The sequence below is a fragment of the Pinus tabuliformis genome, chromosome 7 (assembly GCF_031772625.1).
Source record: "Pinus tabuliformis cultivar Carrire ecotype Pingquan chromosome 7, CPIR1, whole genome shotgun sequence".
Lineage (NCBI taxonomy): Eukaryota > Viridiplantae > Streptophyta > Pinopsida > Pinales > Pinaceae > Pinus > Pinus tabuliformis.
In genome coordinates, this window is record NC_142293.1 from 759,904,991 (window position 1) to 759,926,017 (window position 21,027).

The window sequence follows — 21,027 nt, forward strand, 5'->3', positions numbered from 1 at the left end:
GATCAGAGAGAAACTAATTTGTGGAAGCGATCCATTACCCAGGTTAAAGTGCAATGGAAGCACTTTGGCTCGGAAGAGGCCACCTGGGAGGAGGAGGATTTTATGTGAAAAGCTTATCTGGTGCTATTTTTTGAAGGAAGAGAGAACACCAGCAACAATGTTCCTCATATGGTGGGGGGAGATGTAACACCCCAAAAATAGCATTTAAAAATTTACTGTGAATTCTTAAGTAAATCTTTACTGGTTTGTTTATATTGTTCTAGAAATACTAGGTAATAAATATGTAGTATGAAAGTGTATCAAGAATGTTAGACTGTAGCTGCTATAACTTAAATGACCAGTGGTCATATGAATGAAACCGTAGAGTACTATTGAGAATGATGGATTTCAAAATTTATATCTAGTTTACAGGTCAGGAAATAAATCGAAAAACAAAGGAATCACCTCTGTGCCGAAATCCTGAGTTATATATTGAATATAAGGAAACTATTTGCGGGTTTGAAATAGGAGAAGAATGCTGGGTAGCATAATTGAGTTTAACCTAATAAAGTGTATTGGAGATAAATAGATACACAAATATCCTTCTTAACGGATTTCGGATAAAGCATTTCGAACAGCTGATTACATGTCAATTTTTTTCCTTACGATGAAATAACTAGAACATATCAATGTATATATATTTAACTTGACTGTAATTTTATCAGAACAAAACTTCTCCCATGAAACCCTTGAAATAAAAATTAATGAAATGTTCGTTACACAGTAAAAACTTCCAGGCATTTTCACCGAAGCCTCACACCTAGTTCAACATATCTATTTGCAATCAAATGAACACAATAAACACTGTGCAGGTGGAAATAAGGTCACAAGACTTGAAATTTGATATCAAAAGAATATAAATCAAAATGCATGAGATGCATAATCCTTGTGAAAAATATTAAATCATATGAATTACCAATTCCAAGTAAATGAACAAGCATCAAACGCTAGCTATCATATATAACAACAACCGTAGAATCATCAATCAAAGAAATATTGACAAGTATCCAACAAACCATTGCTTATAGCAGTTAGTCGAGGAACTATTAGTTCAAATTAAACTTAACAATGCATGAAAGGTTACCCAAGCGGCGCTGTATAGTCTGGAATGCCATTAAAAAGAAAGTTTTCGGGACCCTCCTTAAGAAGAGGAATTCGAGTCTCAGAACTAGTAACACCTCAATACCTTTAATAATTGTTAAACAAAGATATGAGCAGAGTATTCGACAATCAAACTTGTCGCAGAAATAACACAAAATTAACAACTGACTTGCATAATTTAAACTAGAAACCCTACGGAGTAAAACCCTCCAGAAAACTCTATAACAATAGGATGAGATAACTAATAAGTTCGTGACGCCAAATTGTGAAATGATCGGGAGTTTGTAAGCCCTTACCAACTTAAAGGTTGCAGACCAAAAAGCTTTAGATTTCCATGCAATAGCTTACCTGCAAGAAATTACCATAATTTTGTTGGTAACAACTAGTTCAGGTGAAAAGAACCCTCCCGACATAGGAACAAATAGATAGTGATGTATTAGGATTTCTTACCTGATATTGCGACGTTTCCTTCCTACAGAGAGAAACTTGCAAGAAGCAAGGATGGTTTACTGTCAAACTAAAAATTGAGCGATTAAATGAAAAACCAATGGCAAATCTTAAATCGTAACAGGTAAAATGGCTATATTAAGCATTATACCTTTTCTTTTGTGCATCAAGGAGCTGGCTGTTGTGAGTTATCCTTGCCTCCTCCAAACCTATACCTATAAACCAGTGTCACTAGTTTTACAACGGACAGCTCTGCGACAATTCTACTTTTCTTAAGGCCGAACCATTAAATCACTCAGAACTTCAGAAGTTGACCTTACCTGTATTCGATGGTGCCCCATTCAACCCCTTGTGATCCAAGGCATACCTTCTGTCCGAAAGAACTCTGGAGGAAATATTAGCCATCGCAGAGTAGCGAAGCAGGAGCAACAATGAGCCATCCAGGGTCTGAGGGCGCGAAGTCGAGTAGGGGATCTATTTTCTAGACTTTTTTCACCATTGGATTGATGGCATGAGATCAACGATCTTGAACCAAGACGCTTGGTAGGATAAGACATCGAAGCCACACCTTGAGCAAGCTATCCGCCACTTGTTAGTACATACAGAAACCAATCACGCATAACTAGGGTATGAATTGAGTGTTGTATTAATAACAGAGTACTTCATGGTAATCTACCCACATGAATATTAAAGTTTAAAGTACAACTATGTTCGATAAGTAAAAACCTTTATATTTATATCGCATTAAATTCAATGGTTTATAAGAATATATGGTTTGTAATTACAAACCTTAGATTGGTAACAGTAATGCATATATATATATATATATATATATATATATATATATATATATATATATATATATATATAAGAAATCGTTGTTTGGATGTTACAGATAGGCGGTTCTACTTGCCTTGATTAATTTCCTCTGTACAAGACAAGCTAAGATCGTACTACATTTAAATGACATTACCCAGCTGACAAACCCTGGAAGTCAGTGCATGGGTCAAATCCATAATTTTAAATTGTAACCTTGTTTATAGAGTAACGTAATTATTTTTCCTTTGAATCCAACCCTGAACGATGAGTACATGTGGGCAATCATAAAAAAGATTTGATTTTTTTTTTTAAATTTTTTTTTTTTTTAGAATTATTAATATGTCAAGTACCATTGCATTAAATTATGGTACAATTTATAAACAGGTGACATTTTAAAATATTTTTATATTTTTTTAATTTTAAAATTAAATATTTTATATTAATAATTCTAATAAAAACTACATGAATTTTTTTAATTATATTTATTTAATAATTTTTTTTAATATAAAATATATTTTTATTTAAAAATAAAATAAAATTAATATAATAATTTCAAAAATGTTAGAAAACTTTATAAATATTTAAAACTCCTAACAATTTGACTAAAAACCAATGACAATATACCATGACAATATACCTTGTCTTGAGCAAGTATAATAAATAATAAAAATTTAATTATACCTAAATTTAAATTTATTTTAGATTTATCTGAAACTTATGACAAGCCTACAACTTACAAGTTTCCAACTAATCATTCCTAATTTGTCACTAAAAAAATAAATATTTTACTCTCCAATTAACTTATGGAGCTCTCGGACTACGAACCGTGAGTTTGCTTGTTGCTGAAGCTATGAATGCTATTTAAATGTTCAGGAATCCCTCATTCCCCCTCACTGGGGGAGAGCTCAGGGGCACCTTCAGGCATCCCTCCTGATTAATCTCTCGGCAGGGACTAGACTTTGTGCTGCTGCGTGTCTATTTGTTTGGGATTGGTTTCTCATAGATTTGGGTAGGAGACGCTAAGTTGATAATTCTTCTGCAATCAATGTCATTAGAATCATGGGGGAGGTTAATGGCATGAATGGGTGGTGGTTATTCATGGTTGTGTGGGGACTCTGTTCAGGTATGTTGTCATTTATGTCTATGGTAGAGGAGGTGTCGGTAATGCAGCTGATCTACCATAATGGGCCTCTTCTGAGCAGTGATATAGATGTTCATGTGGTTTGGTATGGAAAGTTCAATCCGGTCTAGAGATCGATTATTGGGGATTTATTGCAGTCCCTGGGAGAGGAAGAAGAAGAAACACTACTGAGGAACTAGCCATCTGTAAAGGAATGGTGGGAAACCACTGACATTTACAAAGAGGATGCATCATTCAGTGTGAGCTCTACTGTAGCGAGTGAGAAGAAGAAGAATGAAAAAATAGTGTTGGTGAATCAGACACTGGATGAGTCCTATAGCCTTGGAAAATGGCTACAGAGAACCCACATTGAAGCCCTAGTACTTAGGGCATTTGTGGCCCCCAATGCTTTGGTGCCTGAGAAAGGGATTTTCTTGGTCCTCACTGCCCAAGATGTTGTTGTAGAAAGATTCTGCATGAGCTCATGTGGGTTCCATTCTAGTGTAAAAAGTGGTGAAGGGAGGCGCTCAGTGTCTTTGCCATATGCATGGGTTGGGGACTCTGTAACACAGTGCCCTGGTCAGTGTGCCTGGCCTTTCCACCAGCCTCTCTACGGCCCTCAGACTATACCTCTGGTAGCCCCTATTGGCGATGTGGGCGTGGATGGTATGATCATAAATATTGCCACTGTGCTTGTGGGGACTGTTGCAAATCCGTTCAATACTGGTGTTTTTCAAGGTGATGCTTCTCTGTCTCTGGAGGGTGTGTTTGCTTGCAGGGGAATGTACGGAAGAGGGGCATATCCTGGGTATGCAGGCCAGCTCTTGGTAGACGAAACTACATGAGCCAACTTCAATGCTCGAGGGCTCAATGGCCGCATGTTCCTTCTTCCAGCCATGTGGGATCCTCTTACCAAGTCATGCAAGACCTTGGTTTAATTTAAACAGGTTTGTTCTACTTAGTCTAGTAGACTAACAACAGTTCTCTTGGAGCTTTTTGTATGGTACAATTTGTGCTGGGGGCTGTTACAAATTTTTTACTGTTTGTAAGTTGGACCTTGTAGTTAATACAATTGCCTACTATTGATATATATTTTAAATGTATCTATATTTTTTATTTTTCAAATTAATTTAAAAAAATGCAACCACTGTCCATGTTATTTGAAAGTCCATTAATGGGAGATTGATTTGTTTAAATTTAATTTATCATATTAATTAGATTTATTAAAAAATTGTAAAAATAATAGTATTTTTAGTTTAAATTATAAATTTATAAATAATAATAAATTTATTCATCTCCTTTTACAATTTATTTTAACAAATATAAATTTAACAGAAAGGTTATCATTAAATCCTCATAAGACTTTTATTTATAATAAATTATAAATTATTATTTTATTCAAAACTATATATATATATATATATATATATATATATATATATATATATATATATATATATATATATATATTGTTTATTTAGATTTATTTTAAACCGTGGTAAATGACATCATATTTATTTATTTTTGTTTTAATTAATACTTTATTTTTATTCTTTTTTCTTTTAAATAATATTTGATTTTTTCTTTTGTATTGATTATATGAAAAAGCTAAAGAGGAAAGTGCTTTTATCATGACTTGTTATGAACCCTGGATGGACAAAAGGGTTTTGTTCAAGTGGGGGAACAACTTATTGTAGAACCAATCAATATTCCCTTCGGGCTAATAGATATGTTATGTGTTGCCTTCCTTGGTTAACGACTATCTACCATAGGACCCAATACCACACAAGAAATGAGTATCCCCGTCCGGTTGTGGATTTCTCTTATCTTATTCCTAGATTTTTAGAGGGAGTTTCTTCAGTACATCAGTCAACCTCCTAGCGTGGCAAAGGAAGGGTGTGGACTTGGGTCTTACACCCTAGATCTCTTCATTATAAATGTGTGGTCATAGTTATGGGGTGGCAAAAACACATTAAGGCAGTGGAGGTGAGGTGCAATCCTCACCCTCTTGCTCCAAGTTTCAATTTGGAGTGAGGTTTATTAATTCCAATTTGCTAACTATTCAGTTTGGTTTTTTTATACAATGCTATCTTTTTGTTTGACTCTTTTAATGTGGGAGAAAGGTTGTAGTTGATATTCTTCATTTTATATATCCATGTCATAGAGAATGACCCTGTTTTTGAATTGGTAGTGGTTACTCCAATTCACTTGTCTTGGATTCAAGTGAATTTACAGGTTTAGAGGATGTTAAACGCATCATATGGAATATCAAGTATTGTCTCAATAATATTGACTCATGTCTACATCGTTTGGGGGTTATATGCACAATTTCCGTATGTGCGCAATTTATGTATATGAAATTTGCGTATATACAATACATGCACATACATAAAAGATGTGCATATACGGAAGATATGCACATTAAAAAAAATTATGTATATATGGAAGATATGCACATATCTTTCGTATATGCACAATTTCCGTATATGCACAATTTCTGTATATAGAATTTGTGCGTATACGAAATTTATGTATACACGGAAGAAATGCACATTTTTTCTGTATATGCACAATTTTCGTATATGTGCAATTTCTGTATATGGAATTTGCGCATATACGATGCAGATACATAAACGACGTGCATATACTGAAGATATGCACATATAAGAAAGTTAGGGATATACCGAAGATATGCACATATCTTCTATATATGCACAATTTTCGTATATGCACAATTTCTGTATATGGAAGCTACGCATATACGAAAATTGTGCGTATACGGAAGATATGTGCATATCTTCCGTATATACATAACTTTTTTATATGTGCACATTTCTGTATATGTGCAATTTCTGTATATGGAAGTTGCACATATACTGTAGATTCACATATATAAAAGACATGCATATACAGAAGATATACACATATACAGAAGATATGTGCATATACGGAAGCTGCGTATATAAAAAATATGCACATATACAAAAGTTATATATACTAAAGTTTCACATACATGGAGGTTATGTGTATATACAGAAGTTGCACATATAATTGGAAAATATGTGCATATAGAAAAATTTCGCATATACAAAAGATATGCGCATATGTTACGTATATGCACACTTTCGGTATATGAAAAATATCCATATTTTTCATATACGGAAATTGTGCATATACGGAGGATATGCGCATATCTTTTGTATATGCGAAATTTTTCTATATGCACATATCTTTCAGGTATATGTGCAACTTCTGTATATACACATAACCTCTATGTATGTGAAACTTTAGTATATATAACCTTTGTATATGTGCATCTTTTGTATATGCACAACTTCCATATATGCACATATCTTCCCTATATGTGTAACTTTCTTATATGTGTATATCTTCTGTATATGCATGTCTTTTATATATGTGAATCTATAGTATATGCGCAATTTCCATATACAGAAATTGCACATTACTGTCATTTTGTGGGCATAGACGGTAGTACAAGCACGTTGACACACCTGAATATTTCTCGACAAGCGCTTTCTGGTAAAACCATACCATGGATAACGGCCATGTACAATACATAAAACCATACCATGCTATGCTATGCATCTCAACGCGCATATGAGATGGTAATATATATCGTATGGTCATGGGATGCCGGGTGACAAATTTCTGGTAGCTTCCGACGACCGTAGGAACGAGCCCCGGCTAAGTAAGTACCAATGGACCATTAAATTAAATATTCGATGCGATGCTCATTTTGAATTTTGAAAACCCGCCAAACCATAGAAATTTGAATTTCAAATTCTCCACCCTGATGCCGTACACAGAACCTCTGCTCTGCAAGCTAGGGAGTTGATTCGCAGGGAGCTCTATTTTCTTGTTTCTGCTCAGGTTAAAGATGGCTCTCGCTTTAAAGAGCGTCCATTTTCCATCCCAAAGATGACTCCAGATCAGAATATGCTCCACATCTTGATAAAACAAATGTTGCTTCAACTCTCAAGGATAAGGAAGGCGGTGCAGTGAGATTGAAAGTTGTTATAACAAAACAGCAACTAGCAGCCCTGTTAGCCAAAGATCCCACCGACAAAAATTTTGAGTTGGAGAATTTGAGCGAGAGCCTACTTCTGCTGCTAGAATTTGCTGTTGGAGAACTCCACTGAGAGGATTGCCGCAGGATGTGATGCTAAGGAAATTGATTAGTTACAATGGAGAAGGAAATTGACGGCATGATACTATGATCCCTGTATTGGTAACTATGCAATCAGTTATTAGATGCAGAACTCTGTATGTTTTGAATTATTTTTATTTATAAAATAATAATCATATAAATTTTACACACATATTTTGGTGCACAACTTTTGTAACCCACATGTTCACATGTTGTTGTCCCCCAGAATTTGCTGAGGAAGTGGATAAAGTGGATAGGCTACACAGTACCAGATTGATCAAATGATGGTTAAATTACAGTATACTGTTCATTAAGACTAGGGGCTTGCCATGAATCATTCAAAACTCCGTGGCTACACAAGTTGAATTATTTCTTCTGAAAACGGTCAAAACCAAATCTCGGAGATCTCTATCCTATTTGTTGTTGGGGCGTTTATGCTCAAATAATCTTACAAAATGGGTTCCAGTCAAGTAGGAATTACTTAAACTCAGAGATTGGTATATTAGTTTTGAATAATAAAAATGGTTAATGACACTTCAAATTCAGAAGTGATATGGGTTACATGTATATTCAATTACTATTGGGTTATTTTATTTTATTTTTATTTTTATTATTATTATTATTATTTTTATTTTATTTTTATTTTATTTTATTTTTATTTGTATATATATATATATATGTATATATATTTTTGATATGTTTCATAGCTTTTGATACAACAAAACAATATTGTTTTATATTTGCCACAGGTATTCCATTGTTATACATATTTTCATATTTGTGACTGGTATTCCATTTGTCATGCATACTAGAGGAGTTTCTATTGGTTGAATGCCTGAAAAAGGCTTTGTCTTACGAGGCCACACTTTAGTGTGAATGGTGATTTTTTTGTTTTTTTCGAAATCTACCAAAACAAATTTCAAGAAATTGTATTGGGGAATGTTTGCATCACTTTGGGTGGTGCTTATAGCAACTCTAACCAGGATTTTCAAAAACACACTGAAGTTTCTTTTGTTTGGGAAAAACGTCGTTGTTATAACATGGATTTTCAAAAACATACTGGAATTTTTATTGTTGTAGGGAAAAACCTGATTTGCTTAGACTACACTCTTCAAAATATGGTAAAAAAAAGGAACAATTAGTTTGAACTCTTAGAGATACTCTGATAAGTTTGTAACAATCACAATGATTATGTACTTAATGGAAGGTTGGTCACTAGCAGTGCAATAAGTGTTGCATGTTATAAGGATATCAGGTTGTTCACTATTCGGTTTCTTCATTTAGTTTTGGCATGTTGTGAGGATATCAGACTGTTCGTTTTTGACCTTTGTAAAAACTGAAGTAAATATATCAGAATAAAGAAAAAAATATAAATTAATAAAAAAAACAAAATATAAATTAATAAAAAAGAAAACGAAATGTTGATATTAAGAAGTATTTTTGCTTAGATTTTTACTTTTTTATTTTTTATTTTTTTGAAATTATAAATCTATAATATGTTAATTTTTAGAGATAGTTTTTGATGAGTGTATTTTTAAAAAGCAATTAATAGTTATTAATTTTGTTGATAGGTATATTTATTTTGGAATATGATTTTAAAAATTTTAATTAATTATTAATAATTATTAGATTGATGGTAGGGATTTAATTTCCATAAAGTATTATCACAATTTTTTAGCAATGTATACAAATCAAAAGTTGAGATTTATTTTCAAGATATTTTTTTTTTCTTTTTTTTAAAGAAATCTCATTTGAAAAAAATGGCATATAAATTCAGTTATGTTTTTTTGGGCATCTTGTATTGTTCAACCATAGTATTGTAACAGAGCCTATTTATAAAATCTTCATAACAAATTGAGAGTGAATTTCCATGGCTAAGAATCTTGTACATGTTTTTTTAAGTGTTATTATTATTATTATTTTAATTTTAGATGAAATTACAATTTAGTTAACTTTTATAATTTTTTTAAAATTTTAACAATTTGAAATGTATGGAGTAAGTGTTTCATATTTATAATGAATTTGCTCTACATTGCTCTCTATTTAAGCTTTTGTCATGGTGCCTCTTCATTGTCATGATGAACCACAATGTTTGGTTCAAAATGGGTTGGCCAAAAATTTCTCTTATGTGATTTCTACATAAAGGCTTTTCTTAATTTTCTAGCCCTTTAATTTATATGAATATATTAATTACAAATTATATTAAATTGAAGCAATCATAATCATAATTTTTTCTATTTTAATTCATATTATGATTTATTTTAAAAAATTACTAATTAAATGATATAGATATTTCTTTTTGTGAAAAAGGAAGATCTTTATTTTTATAGTGAAGTGAAATATACATTTTTAATCATGTTTGTAATTTGATCTAGTGATTTAAGAAGAAACTGACTAAAACGATAAACTATAAACATCTTTATGAAGATAATTGTTCATCTCAAAATTTCTTTTATTTAAATATGGAACTCCATCACTTGAATTTCCTATCCATTTAGGATTTCATAGATTGCAAAGGAACCACATGCCAATTATAGAGCTTCTTTAGAAAGATAATCTAATTTTGAGTTCATTTCCCATGGAGATGTGGTTGGTAGAAAACAATTCCATATTATTTATTTCATTATAGACATTCCATATGATATGTTCCAAACAAGGGCTTCAATGAAAACCTTGTTATCCAAATTATCAATGACAAACTTTGAATCTCTCATGATTTGCATCTTACAAATGTTCTTAAAATTGGTGGCATATAATAAGGTCCACAAAGATGTAAATTCCACATTCATGTTTATACCAAAACCATGGCAATATCGAATAATAATATGATGATTCTGATGAAAGAAGATAACACCACCAACATTGTAGCACATGAGATGTCCCTGACCTGCTCCAACAAAAAATTCCCAAGGAGTATAGGGGAGTAATGGAGGCATGATTCGAATTTTGTTCTTCTTAATTTTCGATATGTTCTTAAAATTCTTATAGATAGATTCAATAGTTCCAATAGCTACTTAAGCCAGAATACAACAATCCTGAAATATAGCTTGAGTTCTAGCCCACCATATAGTGTTAACAAATGCTGTCGGAAAGACTTGTAGCTCTCTAACTAATGAATCATTAAACCAACCAAACACATAGGTTGGCTAAGGAGGGCTTATTCCAGGATGTAGAGGATGATTTGAAAAGGGTATTGATCAACTTCCAAACCTGTAGAGAAAAATTTCTATGAACAAAAGGGTGTAAAGTAGTCTCCTCTTGAGATTCACATAGCACACATCTTCTCGGGTTCGACCAAACTCTTTTCAATCCATTTTCCCATGTTAATATTTTTCATTCAAAAAAAGATATAAGGTAATCTTGGCCTTCCTAGGCCCATTTTGTTTCCATAAAATCTACCACCACCACAACCTATTCTCCATTAAAATCATGCCTCTATTTTGTAGGAATATGTTGACGTTGTTGGACTTGCCAACATTCAAGGGGTCTCCCCGATATGTGGTCCCAATTAGACCTCACACCATTTGGGATAGGAGCCCCATTTGGAATATGGCCCCGTTGTCAGTTTCTTAAAGAATTTCCTTGACTCTAACTATCAACAAAAGAGAAGAATGCAAATGTTCTTTTGAAAGAATGTGAGTTTTCCTGGTGAGTGTTCGATTGTAAGTGTGTCAAAGTTCTTTTAATGCAGAGGGAGAAAAGAAAGTGATCCTCTAAGAGAGAGGTAATAGTACCACCCTAGTAGATACACACATAAGCAAGAAGGATCACTCTAACATCTAGTGGAATAGTCCACAAAGATGTGACGGTCAATATCAACCAATCAACAAGAGAGATTTGTCTAATATCTAGCATAATAGTCCACAAGGATGTGAGAGAAATAGTAACCATTACAACACATTCTCAATATGATAAGTACTAAAATAACCAAAATAGTTAAACTACTTTAGCACAGATGAAAGAAAACATGAATTACAAACATCCACAAAATACTCTTACGAATATTCATAATCCATGTTGAAGAACGTGTTGGCCATGAGGCCTCTTATATTAAGTGAAAGTTACAAGACACATGTACACAATGTACACCCCTAGCTCCAATAATGGAGCATTGGATCCATTCCTTGCTCCCCAAAAGAACTAACTTGTCTCTCTAATGCCTTGTGGGAGGAAACAAGGTCAAAAGTCATTTGCTCATACAATTAGGATATATATATAACCAATGAGGTGATTGTTCACCTTATCTATGGCTCTTTGTGATAAATTCTTCTTGTTTCCAATTGGTTGATGATGCCCGGGGATAGGGAAAAACCTTCGTTGCAACCCACCCATGGATCCTCCCCTACTCTTACTTTCTCTCCATTTCCCACCTATGAGGAGAGTCCTTTCTCAATTATTTTGATTGAGTCCAGAGTTTACTTCCAAACCACAAACGCTTGTGGATTTTTCATTTCTGGCTTTCTGATCCACTCATCCAAAGGGGTTGGATCAACATACTTTCTTTTTACCACCATTGTCCACATATTTTCCTTCGTTAACAGCCTCCATCCCAGTTTTGCTGCCAGCGATGGGCTAAAAGCTATGAGATCTTTTAAACCACACCTTCCCCACTCCTTTGGTCTAGCCACATTTTCCCATGCTACCCAAGGGAGGACCGAGTCCTCTTTTGAACCAGCCCATAGAAATTTGTTGCATACTTTTCTTACTCTTGCCAGGATTCTCTTGGGCACCCATGTAAGTGCTGCCCAGTAGATAGGGATTTCCATGATTATATGTTTGATCAAAACTAGCCTGCCAAATCTTGATAACCATTTGTAGCTCTAGTGTCTAATCCTGTTTTCAATTTTAGCCGTCAACCAAAACCAGTGCTGGTTCCTATGTTTGTCAGGCTTTAAAAGGAACCCTAGGTATTTGAAGTTGTCAGTCATCTTCTTTTCCTCAAAAGGAAGGTCCTCTAATATATTCCTAGTCTCCATCCTAGTGAAACCTTCCAGAATAAGGGATGATTTATCTTTGTTGATACACATTCCTGTAGCTTTAAGAAACAACTCAAGGATAGATTTTAAAACCCTAGTTTCACTCCTGCTACCATTACTGAAGAGAAGGATGTCATCTAAAAACAACAAATGGGTTATATGTAGATTGACAACCACTTCAACACCCTTAATATCACCTCTTCTCCTTGCTTCAAGTATCATTTGACTGAGTCCCTCTCCTACTAGTTGGAAGAGTAGGGGGCAGAGAGGGCATCATTTCCGGAGTCCCCTTTGACTCTGGAAGAAAGGTGTGTCTACCCCATTGATTAGAATAGAAAATATAATATTAGCCATACATCCCATAACCCAATTTATGAACCCGATGTTGAACCCCAAGTGAGTAAACAACATTCGGATGTGCAACTAGCTGATACGGTCGTATGCTTTAGATAGGTCTATTTTCACTATAGAACCTTTCTACAACTTTTTTTTATGCTGTGAATGGTCTCCTGATCCACACCTACTCCTTCATGAATTTGTTTACCATCGAGGAACTCAAACTACTCTTTTGATATGTTCCCTGAGATGATTGGTTTCAATCTAACTGCAATTACTTTTGCAATTATTTTGTAAATGCAGTTACACAGTGATATTGGCTTGAAGTCCTCAAGGGATGATGGGTCCTCCTTTTTCGAGATTGGGGCTATGAACATGGCATTGAAAGGTTCAAAGATCGACCCTTTTACCTTGGATTCTTCGACGACTTCAGTCAGTTCATTCCCCAAGGACTCAAAGAAATTTTGAAAGAACTCCACTTTCCATCCACTAGGACCTCGGCTCTTATCCTTTTGAATTGACCTTAATATTCCTTCAACTTCCCCTTTAGTCACTTCCCCCATGATAGTTTCATTCTCCTTCTCCTCCAGATACTTTGGGAAGTTTTGAGCTGTTCTGACCACCTCGACAATTGACACTTTTGAAGGGGCTTTGAAAATATTTTTGAAGTATTTCCTTCCCTGCAGAGACAATGCCTCAAAATATTTTGCCTGAATTCCATCCTCCGATTTTAATGACCATATAGTATTTGAATTTTTTGGGCCTTTTGCATAATTTTGGAAATTTTTTGAATTTTCATCACCTTCTGCTAGCCATATTGCCCTACTTTTTAGTCTACACTGTTCTTCTTTAATTGCTAAAATAGTTCTTCGGATGGAATCTAGCTGTTTGATCCTATCCCTCTTGCCTTCAATCTCATATCCATATTCTTCCGAGATTTCTAGCTGATCTAGTTCCACTCCTATCTACTTTAGTTCTTCTTCTTCTTTGACTTTCTTAACTCTGGCCCATTCAATAATTGTCTTCTTTAATCGCTTCATATTTTCCATGAACCAATAAGCTTTTCCCCTATCCTCATTTGTTGCGACCGACCTCCAAGTAGTTTTAAATAAATTGTTATATGATTCCTCCTTGAGCTAGGACGGTTGAATTTAAAAGGGGTAACCGACTTTTTGTTTGGCCCTTTCATTTCAAGAAGGATGGGGAGATGGTCTAAGTCTCCTCCTTCTCCCACCCAGTGTCTAAAAACCAGGATTTTTGCCATCACTTCTTCACTCAGGAGAAAACGGTCCAGCCTCTTAGCCACCCTGGCTTCCCCTGTTCTCCTATTCCTCCATGTAGGTCTAGACTTGATCAAATTCATGTCCATCAGTTTCCTCTCACTTATCTTGTTTAAGAAGAAATCAAATAGTGGGTCGACATGTGTTGAGGGTCCCCATGTTTCTGAGAGGCCCAGGGAAAAATTCAAATCCCCCCTAATCACCAAATTCGGGTTCTCCATATAAGACTTTGAAAACAAATTATTCCAGTATGTCACCATATCCTGATAGAGACCATGGATGTTTAGGATTAGAAGGTTTGTGCACATCTCCAAAGAGTATACCTCTCCTCCTAGAGCCTGGTCAACTCCCTAGGAGGAAACGACCTTCAACCTTCCCTCTTTCACTCTAGTGGCCAATCCCTCGTATCTGCCTTTGGCATTCAGAGCCTGGAAAGTCCATCCATGCAATATTTTATGTAATGCTTTACTAATCTCCTCCCCAATACCCAATACCCAATGTTTCATTGTGCCTCTTCTCGGCCAACTTCGTGATGCGAAACTTAGCCTCATCCTTTTGTTTCTGTGCTGCTGTCCTATCCAGCTCCGCCAGATTCGGGGCGCGCCACTCGGGGGGCCGTGGTTCTAACACTGAAAATATTTCATCATCAATGGCGATGAAGGGGAGCTTGGTCGATTGCTGCATCAGATCCTTATGCACCTTGATGTAAACATTATGCATGTTCGCCTTGAAGTATGCAAAGCTTCGCATACTGTTGTGCACTGTGTGGGACAGACGCGGCCGTCTATTGATCCAAATCTGGATGCTCGCCTCCATGAGCACCTAGAAGATCTGTGTCTTGCGAATCCGCTTTGTGTCCTTGGTGGCCCAGAGTGACACGTACTTTGTGGCCTCTGGTAAGTTCTGTTCAATGCTGGGGAACTGATTGTCCTCGGGCAGTTCTTTTGTTACCAGCAAAATGGACAAGAGAAACCACGCGTAGTAGAATGTTTTGCCATGCTCCTGGGCTTTCTTATAGTTGGTCAAGAATTCCTCGTAGAGGAACTCGACCCAGTTGAATTGGACCCCCTCTGCACATTGTTAGGCAAACGCAACTACCGGCGCTGGTACCTCATCGCCGCAACATTTTCTCATTACCTTCCTGGCCAGGAGTTGGGTGGCTACATGCACCCCTTTATTTTTGATGCTGTTGATTGCATAACCCCTCTTTTTCTTCTCAACCTTGTATTTTGTCTTCTTAAGATATTCACATATAAGAAAGTTACGCATATACAGAAGATATGCGAATATCTTCCGTATATGCACAATTTTTGTATATAGAAGTTGCGCATATACGATAGATGCACATATATAAAGACGTGCATATACGGAAGATATGCACATATAAGAAATTTACGCATATACAAAATATATGTGCATAAATGGAAGTTGCGTATATACGGTAGATGCACATATACAAAAGATGGACATATACGAAAAATATGCGCATATCTTGCGTATATGCATAATTTCTGTATATGCACAATTTCTATATATGGAATTTGCGTATATACGGTAGATGCACATACATAAAAGACGTGCATATATGGAAGATATGCACATATAAGAAATTTATGTATATACGGAAGATATGTACAATTTCTGTATATGCGCAATTTCTGTATATGAAATTTGCGTATATACGAAATTTATGTATATACAGAAGATATGCACATATCTTCCGTATATGCACAATTTTCATATATGTGCAATTTCTGTATATGGAATTTGCGCATATACGATGCAGATACATAAACGACGTGCATATACGGAAGATATGCACATATAAGAAAGTTAGGGATATACCGAAGATATGCGCATATCTTCTGTATATGCACAATTTCCGTATATGCACAATTTTTATATATGGATACTGCACATATACGGAAATTGTGCATATAGGAAGATATGTGCATATCTTCTGTATCTACATAACTTTATTATATGTGCACATTTCCGTATAGGTGCAATTTCTGTATATGGAAGTTGCACATATACTATAGATTCACATATATAAAAGACATGCATATACAAAAGATATATACATATAAGAAAGTTACGCATATACGGAAGATATGTGCATATACGGAAGTTGCACATTTACAAAAGATGCACACATACAAAGTTATATATACTAAAGTTTCACATACATAGAGGTTATGTGTATATACAGAAGTTGCACATATACCTGGAAGATATGTGCATATAGAAAAATTTCGCATATACAAAAGATATGCGCATATCTTCCGTATATGCACAATTTCCGTATATGAAAAATTTCCATATATGGAAGTTGCACATGTATGGTAGATGCACATACATAAAAGATGTACATATATGGAAGATATGCATATATAAGAAAGTTACGCATATACGGAAGATATGCACATATCTTCCGTATATGCACAATTTTTGTATATGGAAGTTGCGCATATACGGTAGATGCACATATATAAAAGACATGCATACATGACAGATATACACATATAAGAAATTTACGCATATACAGAAGATATGCAAATATACGGAAGTTGCGCATATATGGTAGATGCGCATAAACAAAAGATGCACATATACGAAAGATATGCACATATATTGCGTATATGCATAATTTTCGTATATGCGCAATTTCTGTATATGGAATTTACGCATATACGAAATTTATGTATATACAGAAGAGATGCGCATATTTTCTGTATATGCACAATTTCCATATATGCACAATTTTTGTATATGGAATTTGCGCATATACGATGCAGATACATAAATGACGTGCATATACGGAAGATATGCACATATAAGAAAGTTACGGATATACCGAAGATATGCGCATATCTTCCGTATATGCACAATTTCCATATATGCACAATTTTTGTATATGGAATTTGCACATATACAATGCAGATACATAAAAGACGTGTATATATGGAATATATGCACATATAAGAAAATGACAGATATATAGAAGATATGCGCATATCTTTCGTATATGCAAAATTTCCATATATGCACAAAAAAGCAATCTCTATATAGGCGCAACCTCTGTGTATACACATCTTTTATATATACGCAAATCTTTTATATACGCAACCTCTATATATACACATGTTTTATATATGCGCAATTTTTGTATATGGAATTTGCGTATATACAATAGATGCACATACATAAAAGACGTCGAAAGATATACACATATATGAAAGTTATGTATATACGGAAGATATGCACATATAAGGAAGTTATCTATATAGACGCAACCTCAAGCTCAAAGCCCAGGCCACTGCCTAGAATGGAATGAATGCTCATAATTAATTAAAGTACAGAGAAACAATGATGCAAAAGTAAATAGTTGATCAAGGCCTTAACCATACCCATACCCATACTAGCCATGATAGGAATTTCATCAAACATATCATCGACATGTAACCTACAGGTGTAAACAACAGAGTTAAGTGTAGGGATATCTTACTTATCTGAGAATCTCCATGAATTATTGTTTCCTCATGTCACTTCCTTTACCAATTTTCCTAGCCATTTACAATGAAATGAACACCCATAGAATGTCTTTCCCAACATTCAGCTTGGAATAAGTGTCCTATTCATCCGTGGTTATTGTTTTTAACATTTATTACATGGAATTTTCACCAGGGTTGTTACATTCACTTTGTAGATCCATCTAGAACCAACCACTTTGTAGATCCATCCATCATAATTAGGTCGAAACAAACAAACTTTATAGTGGGGCAACAAATCCTTGATGGCATAATCTCGGCTCATGAAATACCTCTCTTTGAAATCTTGACGAAGGCCAGGGATGTTGATGAAATTGGACTTATCCAAAGCATATGATCACTTAAATTTGCAATTCCTCTTTCAGATGCTGGCAACCATTATATTTTCTTAAGACTATATATGATGGACTAGATCCATGGTAATAACCCCTTTCTTTTCTATTATTCTCAACAGATCTCCCTAAAGGAAATTCCACTCCATCCAAGGCTTGAGGTAAGGCGCTTCCTTATCCCCATTCTAGTTTATTATCACAATATAAGACTTAGTCCATTTTCTTCAAGAGGCAAAGTGAGAGAGTCACATAAAAGGAAAAAGATTCCTAAAACTGATTGCTCGGCGACACACCAGCAATTTGTGGACAATAATATGCTCTTTAGAGAATTGAAAATTTGAGAGATTAAAGCCTTGCATGTTATTTTGGAAAAGTTTGAGTTAGCCATAAGTATTTTGTTTCCTTCCTGTTGCGTCATTTTTGACTTTCTGTCACATCCATGTCTTGCTGTTGTATTTATGCTATAGAATGAACAGGGGAAAAATTTGAAAATTGGAGACAAAGCAGAGGATTAAAGGAATGTAGGAGTGATCAGGTGTGGGGAGACCAAATAGGGAGGACAAAGCTTCATATAAGATATATAGGGATTACATGAGCTCTGAATTTAGAAAAGGATCACAGAGGAATCGAGACCAAATCGCAATTATATCGACATAGGAGAGGCCGTGGCAGTCAGGAGGTTGATTTTCATTTAATATTACAAACATATTTTAACAGAGGAAATCCTCGTAAAACTCGGCTTAGTGGGCTTGAAATATTATTAAAATTGGCAGATAATGTTTTTGGGTACGAAAGTTGTGTATATATAAAAGATGTGTATATACAGAGGTTGCGCCTATATAGAGACTGCATTTTTGTGCATATATGGAAATTGTACATATACGGAAGATATGCGCATATATTCTATATATCTGTCACTTTCTTATATGTGAATATTTTCCGTATATACACGTCTTTTATGTATCTGCATCGTATATGCACAAATTCCATATACAGAAATTGCACATATATGGAAATTGTGCATATACAGAAAATATAAGCATATTTTCGGTATATCCGTAACTTTCTTATATGTGCATATCTTTCGTATATGCACATCGTTTATGTATCTACATTGTATATGTGAAAATCCAATATACAAAAATTGTGCATATATGGAAATTTTGCATATACGGAAGATATGCACATCTCTTCCGTATATACATAAATTTCGTATATGCGCAAATTCCATATAAAGAAATTGTGCATATACGCAATAAATGCGCATATCATTCGTATGTGTGTATCTTTTGTATATGTGCATCTACTATATATGCGCAACTTCCGTATATGCGCATATCTTTTGTATATGCGTAAATTTCTTATATGTGCGTGTCTGCCGTGTATGCACGTCTTTTATATATGTGCATCTATCGTATATGCGCAACCTCCGTATGCAAAAATTTCACATATATGGAAATTGTGCATATATGGAAAATATGTGCATATCTTCCGTATATGCGTAACTTTCTTATATATGCATACTTTCCATATATGTACATCTTTTATATATGTGCATCTATCGTACATGTGCAACTTCCATATATAAAAAAATTTCATATACGGAAATTGTGCATATATGGAAGATATGCACATATCTTTTGTATATGCGAAATTTTTATATATGCACATATCTTCGAGGTATATGTGCAACTTCCGTATATACACATAACTTCCATGTATGTGAAACTTTAGTATATATATCTTTTGTATATGTGCATCTTTTGTATATGCACAACTTCCGTATATGCGTAACTTTCTTATATGTGTATATCTTTCGTTTATGCATGTTTTTTATATATGTGAATCTACAGTATATGTGCAACTTCCATATACAGAAATTGCACGTATATGGAAATGTGCACATATAAGAAAGTAATGTATATACGAAAGATATGCACATATCTTCCGTATCTGCACAATTTTCATATATAGAAATTCGCATATATGGAAATTGTGCATATACGGAAGATATGTGCATATCTTCGATATATCCCTAACTTTCTTATATGTGCATATCTTCCATATATACATAAATTACTTATATGTGCATCTCTTCTGTATATGCACGTCTTTTATGTATGTGCATCTACCATATATACGCAAATTCCATATACAAAAATTGCGCATATATAGAAGATGTATATATACAGAGGTTGCGTATATACGAAAGTTGCATATATACAGAAGTTGCGTATATACAGAGATTGCGCCTATATAGAGACTGCATTTTTGTGCATATACGAAAGATATGCGCATATCTTCTATATATCTGTCACTTTCTTATATGCGCATATCTTCCGTATATACACGTCTTTTATCTATAGGTATCATATATACGCAAATTCTATATACAGAAATTGCGCATATACGGAAATTGTGCATATACGGAAAATATGCACATATCTTTGGTATATCCGTAACTTTCTTATATGTGCATATCTTCTATATATGCACGTCATTTATGTATCTGCATTGTATATGCGCAAATTCCATATGCAAAAATTGTGCATATAGAGAAGATATGCGCATCTCTTCCATGTATACATAAATTTCGTATATGCGCAAATTCCATATACAGAAATTGCACATATACGAAAATTGTGCATATATGCAATATATGTGCATCTACCGTATATGCGCAACTTCCGTATATACACATATCTTACGTATATGCGTAAATTTCTTATATGTGCATATCTGTCGTGTATGCACATCTTTTATATATGTGCATCTACAGTATATGCGCAACTTTCGTATACAAAAATTGCGCATATATGAAAATTGTGCATATATTGAAGATATGTGCATATTTTCCG

The 21,027-nt window shown here is 34.4% G+C and overlaps 1 pseudogene; it reads left to right on the forward strand.

Moving 5' to 3' along the window:
- The first annotated feature begins 3,465 nt into the window (after nucleotides 1-3,465).
- Nucleotides 3,466-4,464, forward strand: LOC149249751 (protein EXORDIUM-like 2 pseudogene; annotated as a pseudogene).
- The last annotated feature ends 16,563 nt before the right edge of the window (nucleotides 4,465-21,027 follow it).